The sequence below is a fragment of the Triticum dicoccoides genome, chromosome 5A (genome assembly GCF_002162155.2).
Source record: "Triticum dicoccoides isolate Atlit2015 ecotype Zavitan chromosome 5A, WEW_v2.0, whole genome shotgun sequence".
Lineage (NCBI taxonomy): Eukaryota > Viridiplantae > Streptophyta > Magnoliopsida > Poales > Poaceae > Triticum > Triticum dicoccoides.
The window spans coordinates 255,565,895-255,575,088 of record NC_041388.1 but is presented as its reverse complement, the minus strand read 5'-3'; positions in this window follow the sequence as shown (position 1 = coordinate 255,575,088).

Below are 9,194 nucleotides of genomic sequence, written 5' to 3'. Positions count from 1 at the left end.
AAGAAGCATCTGATGCTCAAGGAGCGGGCCGTGCAGTCGGCCAAGAGGAAGGACCGGAGGCACGCGACGGACGCAAGCCCGGAAGTAGCGGCCGTCGCCGCCCTCAGCGCCACCGCACAACAGGAGGAACCTACGCCTGAGTGGCCGCGGCAACGAGGAAGGCCCTGCTCTACCTAGGGTTAAACCCTGGCCAACACGGGCTCGTCAACGTTGCTGTGGCCGCTGCCAGCACCGGCTCATCCACGTTTCCTCAGATGGTCCTGCCAAAGTCGCCCCGCGCGTCGGCGACGCACCCAATTCCTGGCTTCCACGTTTACCTACAAGCCTCCCGACTCTCCGGGGAATGCTCGTCGGAGGTGAGCATGGTGCCCGCGCCCACGCCCGCGCCCACGCCCATCGACCTCAGCACCATGCTGATGGCTGGTGCCTTGTCATACTGAGGGACCAGGAAACGTGCGTTGGGAGATACCAACCGATGTGCTCCCCGGCGCCCGCAACCTGTTCGACACAATGCCGGTGGCATCATCTTCGAGGGTGGTGCGGCTGTTGGAGATATGCCCTAGAGGCAATCATGTATGATGATATTTCCTATGTGTTTATGAATAAAGATAGTCCTTGGACATTATCAATGATGTGTATCAGCAAGTATGTGACTTGTTTGTGGGACTATGCATTGTATGATGACTGTCCTAAAAGGTCCTTAGTCGAAAGGGCTATGTGGACGCGCAGCCAACTAGACTAGCATATGACACAGTCGATGGCTTGGTCTCACTAGCCATGGAGCATTGGATGCTAACCGGATAATATGGACTTGGAAGGATCTGGTCGGATTCGACGTAGTCAGATCCGAGTCGAGATAAGGTCCGAGTCGGACAGACCCAACTATGAGACGCAGCGATATGTCATCTGTGAGTCTCGAGTACAACATATGTTCTATGTCCTAAGACTTGAGCTGACGCATATACTCGGGATGGTGACAGACTTGCTTTGGGCCGACCAAACGCTACTCCGTAACTGGGTAGTTATAAAGGTAGGTTTCGGGTTTGTCCAGAACCATGATGCGAGACGTGGTCGAGCAAGATGGGATTTTCCCCTCCGACCAGGAGAGATATACTCTGGGCCCCTCGTGTGATCCGACCAGGATAAGCATGGCCATGCGACAAGGATTATGAGATAATACGATTTGTGGTCGGCATCACTGGAACGAGAAAGAGGTCGGGCTAGCACAAGGATGGCAGACTCGCCTTGAGCCCGACAACATATATCGTGTGGCAAAAGGAATGGAAGTATGATGTACATGTTCGCCTAACTAGCTTCATAGTCTGTTTGGTGTTCGGCATGCCTTGCTAGAGGCCGCTACCAACTGTGCAGTTCGGAGGTGATCCGAATTGCGACCAAGCCGGCTTGAACCTAAGGGGTCGCGCGCTTAAGGGAAGGAACCTACGAGGTCGGATCCGAGGACACTGGTCGGATGTGATCCGAGTTGTATTCGGATTGTGGCCGAGTAGACTTATGGGCCTTAGGGTCCGTGCGAGGCCCAAGTGTTGAGCCCGCGACGGACGCCTATATAAAGTGGAGGTGCCGCACACTCACGCGATTGATCGCTTCGGCGCTATCATTAGGGTTTGCATGTGTTACGAATAGACACCTCCACTCACCGCTAGTTGTGTGATCGGACCTAGCAGTCCGCCGCACGACGTTCCTCCTGCACGCGCGGATACTGTTAGAGGCGGTGCACTTGCGCCGCTCCGGCAAACCTGTACGTGGGAACCGACTACCGGCTGTACGAGGGAGATCGGATGAGGAGGAGACGATCCACGCGGACGCGCTGCCCCAACTCTTCTTCCGCTCCACGGTGATACGTCTCCAACGTATCTATAATTTTTGATTGCTCCATGCTATGTTATCTACTGTTTTGGGCAATATTAGGCTTTATTATCCACTTTTATATTATTTTTGGGACTAACCTATTAACCGGAGGCCCAGCCCAGAATTGTTGTTTTTTTTGCCTATTTTAGTGTTTCGAAAAAAAGGAATATCAAACGGAGTCGAAATGGAACGAAATCAACTGGAGAAGTTATTTTTGGAAGGAAAGCTACCGGATGGACTTGAACCCCACGTCAGGAGCCAAGGGAGGTGCTCACGAGGGTGGGGGCGCCCCCTAGGGCGCGCCCCCTGCCTCGTGGGGCCCCCGAAGCTCCACCGACGTATTTCCTGCACCCATATATACTCACGTACCCTAAAACTTCCAGAACAGACAATAGATCGAGAGTTCCGCCGCCAGAAGGCTCCGTAGCCACCGAAAGCCAATCTAGACCCGCTCCGGCACCCTGCCGGAGGGGGTATCCCTCTTCGGTGGCCATCTTCATCATCCCGGTGCTCTCCATGACGAGGAGGGAGTAGTTCTCCCTCGAGGCTGAGGGTATGTACCAATAGCTATGTGTTTGATCTCTCTCTCTCTCTCTCTCTCGTGTTCTTGAGGTGATACGATCTTGCTGTATCGCGAGCTTTGCTATTATATTTGGATCCTATGATGTTTCCCCCCCCCCTCTACTCTCTTGTAATGGATTGAGTTTCCCCTTTGAAGTTATCTTATCGGATTGAGTCTTTAAAGATTTGAGAACACTTGATGTATGTCTTGCCGTGCGTATCTGTGGTGACAATGGGATACCACGTGATTCACTTGATGTATGTTTTGGTGATCAACTTGCGGGTTTCGCCCATGAACCTATGCATAGGGGTAGGCACACGTTTTCGTCGTGATTCTTCGGTAGAAACTTTGGGGCACTCTTTGAGGTCCTTTGTGTTGGTTGAATAGATGAATCTGAGATTGTGTGACGCATATCGTATAATCATACCCACGGATACTTGAGGTGACATTGGAGTATCTAGATGACATTAGGGTTTTGATTGATTTGTGTCTTAAGGTGTTATTCTAGTACGAACTCTAGGGCTGTTTGTGACACTTATAGGAATAGCCCAACGGATTGATTAGAAAGAATAACTTTGAGGTGGTTTCGTACCCTACCATAATCTCTTCGTTCGTTCTCCGCTATTAGTGACTTTGGAGTGACTCTTTGTTGCATGTTGAGGGATAGTTATATGATCCAATTATGTTATTATTGTTGAGAGGACTTGCACTAGCGAAAGTATGAACCCTAGGCCTTGTTTCAACGCATTGCAATACCGTTTACGCTCACTTTTATCATTAGTTACCTTGCTGTTTTTATAATTTCAGATTACAAATACCTTTATCTACCATCCATATACCACTTGTATCACCATCTCTTCGCCTAACTAGTGCACCTATACAATTTACCATTGTATTGGGTGTGTTGGGGACACAAGAGACTCTTTGTTATTTGGTTGCAGGGTTGCTTGAGAGAGACCATCTTCATCCTACGCCTCCTACGGATTGATAAACCTTAGGTCATCCACTTGAGGGAAATTTTCTACTGTCCTACAAACCTCTGCACTTGGAGGCCCAACAACGTCTACAAGAAGAAGGTTGTGTAGTAGACATCACACGACACTGCGCGCCTAGTGGTAACGAACTGTGATCCATCTCCCGTATCATGTTCTTGGTTGTTCTGCGTGTAGGAAAATTTTAATTTGTAGTCAACGCACCCTACCGTAGAACCAAACAGTGGTATCAGAGCCTCTGCTATAGGATTTGGATTCAGATCGTATGCATATTAGATATGTGGAGGCGATAGATGAGATCTATTGTTGTTGATAAGATTGGCTATGTGCACGGTTGATGAGATCAACTGCACATGGGGATCGATGTGGCTATGTTTTCTGATGATCGGAATCGATGAGGTCGTGATACAACCTACCTCTACCGGCGGTATCCGCCATCAGGGTTAACAGTGAAACGTAAATCCGAATCGGGCTCGCAATGATCGATAAGATCGGTCAGATCAGAAAATTCGGCGTGATCGGAGTTCAGATGTGATCTGTGATTTCTGAAAACGTCGGGCGCTGCCCCTTCGAACCCCGCCCGCTAACCGTCTAGCGGGACCACTGTGTGCGTAGCGCCTTGTATTTCATACACGATCACTCAAAACCGATAGAATGCGATTCTATGCATAACTTTATTTGCAGGGTTTGATGTGAATAGTATGGCTCATGTGTATGTGATGCATGTGTGTAAATTATACATGGCCCGCACGTCATGTTTGTCAGCCGGCAGGAGCCAAAGTGCTGTCATTTCATTGTATAACGACCTGCGTGTCGACTTATGACTCTATGTAATATTCATTACTAGTTGTAGTATTTGGACAATAGAGATCAGGTTGGCAGCTTGGCAGCCCGGCGTGACAAACAAGATGGAGTTTTTAGATGGTCATCGAAGTTGGAGCCGACTTGAAAGAACATCCATGAAGGAGCCATACTATTTCACAATATATGTTTTACTTGTGATTGTTATGCTTCTTTGTTTCTATGCATGATAGAATGGTAGAAAGATCCCTCATGAATATCAAGTAAATTGCCATTCCCGATGTTGCACCTTCGCACGTCAAGTACGTCTAGTAGTGGGCTCATAAAATTGGGGTGCTGCTAGGTGTCCTTGAACTGAAGGGTTCATGTACATGGACACGCACTGCATTAGGTTAACTTGACAAGGCTATCAAAACGGTTTTGGGCCTTGTGGCAAAAGAGGTCGAGAGCCGGGGTATGAGATACCTATCCGACCGACAGGAGTCGTATAGAGATATGATTAGTAAGGAGTTGCTTACCGGATATGCATGTTGTCTAACAGTGATGCTAAATCTCACTAGTCACATGTGATAGTCGGATCCTGAATCACTGAGAGTTTGCGGATGGATGCTGACTTCAGTGGAAGTATTTCTGTTTAAGGCTAGAATTACTCTACATAAACACATTGCTTAGTGATTGCATATTTTTCTGTTATAGATCAATGGCACCACCTGCTCAACCCAACTTTGCATTGAAATCAATTCTGGAAAAGGATAAACTGAATGGAGCAAACTTTACTACCTGGTATAGAAATTTGAGAATTGTTCTCAAGCATGATAAAAAGGAACATGTTCTAGAGGATCCGCTTCCAGAGGAACCTGCCGATAATGCTAGTACCACAACCAAGAATGCCTACCAGAAACTCGTTGATGAATCAAACGAGATCAGCTACCTCATGCTGGCTTGTATGGAGCCCGATTTGTAGCAGCATTTCGAAGATGTTGGGGCTTTCTATATGATTGAGAGTCTCAAGAGCATGTTTCAGGTGCAGGCTAGGACCGAAAGGTTCAATGTTTGGCGATCCTTGATGGATTGTAAGCTGAAGGAAGGTGATCCATTGAGCCTGCATGTGATCAATATGATCGGATATGTGCAAGCTTTGGATCGGTTGGGCTTCCCGCTCTTGGATGAGCTGGCTACTGATGCAGTTCTGGGTTCTCTTCCGCCCAACTATGGGACGTTCATCTCGAACTATCATACGCATGGCATGGATAAGAAGCTCACTGAATTGCATGGGATGCTCAAAATGGCAGAGCAGGATATTAAGAAAGGCACGCATCAAGTGTTGATGGTGCAGAAATCGGCTAAGTTCAAGAAGAGTTTGTCCAAGAAAAAGGCTAAGGCAAAGGCACGGAGACGGTAACCTCCACCGCTGCGCCGAAGTCTGGACCGGACTCAAAGACCATTTGCTATCATTGCAAGGAAACTGGTCACTGGAAGAGGAACTGTAGCAAGTGGCTTGCAGAGCATGGCAAGAAGGCCGGGAATGCTGCTTCAGGCAAAGGTACACTTGTTACATATGTTATAGACATTTACCTTGCTGACATACCTAGCAGCTCTTGGGTATTTGATACCGGATCGGTTGTTCACATTTGCAACTCGATGCAGGGGCTGGTAAGAGCTAGGCGTGTGGCACAAGGGGAGATTGACATCAGGGTCGGCAACAAAGCAAGAGTTTCTGCGTTGGAGGTCGGCACGATGCAGCTCCAACTTCCTTCTGGATTTATTTTGGAATTGAATAATTGTTATTACATTCCTGCACTTAGTCGGAACATTATTTCTGCCTCATGCTTGATGAGTCAGGGTTATGAATTCAATTTAAAGGACAATGGTTGTTCGATTTATTTGAATGGTATGTTCCACGGCTATGCAACCATTGTTGATGGGTTATTTATATTGAATCTAGAATAGGAACCGGTCTATAACGTGAATGTCAAGAGGCATAAGCATAATGAGATAAATCCGACATACTTCTGGCATTAGCGGCTTGGACACATTAGTCTGAAACCTATGAAGAAGCTCCATGATGATGAACTCCTAACTTCGACCGACTTTGGGTCGTTCGAGACATGCGAATCATGCTTGCTCGGCAATATGACTAAGTCTCCTTTCGCAAAGAGTTGTGAGAGGCCATCCGAGCTGTTGGAACTGATACACAGTGATGTGTGTGGACCAATGAGCACAACTGTCAGAGGTGGCTATCAGTACTTCGTGACTTTTACCGACGACTTAAGTAGATATGGATATATCTATTTGATGAGGCACAAGTCAGAGACTTTTGAAAAGTTCAAAGAGTTTCAAAACGAGGTTGAGAATCAGCTCGGCAAGACTATAAAACTTCTATGATCTGATCGTGGAGGTGAGTACATGAGCCAGGAGTTTGATGATCATCTGAAAAGCAGAGGTATAGTACCTTAGCTCACACCTCCGGGTACACCACAGAGAAATGGTGTATCGGAACGGAGGAATCGTAACTTGTTGGACATGGTTCGATCTATGATGAGCAAATCGGATTTACCCTTGTCATTCTGGGGATACGCTCTAGAAACTGCAGCTTTCACACTTAACAGAGTACCATCAAAATCCGTAGATAAGACACTACATGAGATGTGGACCGGGAAGACTCCCAGTTTGTCTTTTCTAAAGATTTGGGGTTGTGAAGCATTTGTCAAGCGACTTATGTCAGACAAGCTTACACCCAAGTCGGACAAATGCATATTCGTGGGATATCCAAGGGAAACCTTGGGATCTAGCTTCTACAACCAGGAAGAGAACAAAGTGTTTGTTGCTCGGAACGGGGTTTTCCTTGAGAAAGAGTTTCTCAGTCGGGAGGCTAGTGGGAGGACGGCCCGACTCAAAGAAATTCGAGGACCACTCAGGGACGGCTCGGCTGGTGATGAGATCATACCGGAGTCAGTCAAGGAACCCATAGTGGAAGCGGCACCGGAACCACAGAGGTCGGAAAGATTACGCAGAGTGCGTGATGTATTATTGCTAGAAAGTGACGAGCCGGCCACGTATGCGGAAGCGATGGTGAGCCCAGATTCCGAGGCATGGCTGGAGGCCATGAGATCCGAGTTAAAGTCCATGGATGGAAATCAAGTCTGGGACTTGGTTGATCCGCCGTTTGGCATAAAGGACATTGGTTCCAAATGGGTGTTTAACCGATGTGGATGAAAATGTTCAGATCCACAAAGCTCAGCTTGTCGCTAAGGGTTATGGACAAGTTCAAGGAATTGACTACAACGAGACTTACTCGCCGGTAGCGAAGCTGAAGTCGGTAAGGATCGTACTAGCTTTAGCTGCATATTTCAATTACGAGATCTGGCAGATGGATGTCAAAACGGCTTTCCTTCACAGAAATTTAACCGAGGACATGTATATGATACAGCCTGAGGGTTTTGTCGATCCGACTAGCACTAGTAAGGTATGCAAGCTCAAGAGATCCATTTATGGGTTGAGGCAAGCATCTCGGAGCTGGAACATTCGTTTTGATGAGGTCGTCACTGGTTTTGGCTTCATCAAAAGCGAAGAGGACTCTTGTTTATACAAGAAGTTAAGTGGGAGCTCGATAGTGTTTTTGATCTTGTATGTGGATGACATACTACTGATCGGAAATGATGTTTCGATGCTGAACTCGGTGAAGGAATCATTGAATGGCAAGTTTTCTATGAAGGACCTTGGTGAGGTAGTTTACATTTTAGGCATCAAGATCTATAGAGATAGATCGAGGAGGCTGCTCGACTAGAGCCAAATCACGTACATAGATAAAGTGTTGAATCGGTTCAACATGAGTGAGGCCAAGAAAGGGTTCTTGCCTGTCTCACATGGTATAAGGCTAAGCGAGACTCAGAGTCCTTCGACATCTGATGAGCGAAGTAGGATGAGTAGGATTCCGTATGCCTCGACAATTGGATCCATCATGTATGCCATGATATGTACACGGCCTGATGTTGCTTTTGCAATAAGCCTAACAAGTAGATACCATGCCAACCCAGGTGAGAGTCACTGGGCAGCGGTAATGACTATTTTGAAGTACCTGAAAAGGACTAAAGAGATGTTCCTAGTTTATGGAGGTGAGGAATAGCTCGTCGTAAGGGGTTACGCCGATGCTAGTTTCCAAACCGACAGAGATGATTGTCGATCACAGTCCGGATTCGTGCACGTCATGAACGGAGGAGCAGTGAGCTGGATGAGTTCCAAGCAAGATACGGTGGCCGATTCTACTACATAAGCCGAATACATTGCGGCTTGTGAACCTGCAAAGGAAGGTGTTTGTATCCGGAACTTTCTGGATGATCTTGGTATTTTCCCAGCCTCGGTAAAACCGTTGGACCTTTATTGTGATAATTTTGGTGCCATCGCACAAGCCAAGGAGCCGAGGAATCACCACAAGGTCAGACACATAGATCGGAAATATCACCTAATACGGAAGATCGTAAAGAGTGGTGATGTAGAGTTATGCAAAATTCACACGGATGCAAATGTTGCGGATCCATTGACTAAGCCGCTTCCACAACCCAAGCATGAGGGGCACGTTAGAGCTATGGGCATTCGATGTCTATTTGATTGACTCTAGTGCAAGTGGGAGACTATTGGAGATATGCCCTAGAGGCAATCATGTATGATGATATTTCCTACGTGTTTATGAATAAAGATAGTCCTTGGACATTATCAATGATGTGTATCAGCAAGTACGTGACTGATGTCTACTACACAACCTTCTTCTTGTAGACGTTGTTGGGCCTCCAAGTGCAGAGGTTTGTAGGATAGTAACAAATTTCCCTCAAGTGGATGACCTAAGGTTTATCAATCCGTAGGAGGCATAGGATGAAGATGGTCTCTCTCAAGCAACCCTGCAACCAAATAACAAAGAGTCTCTTGTGTCCCCAACACACCCAATACAATGGTAAATTGTATAGGTGCACTAG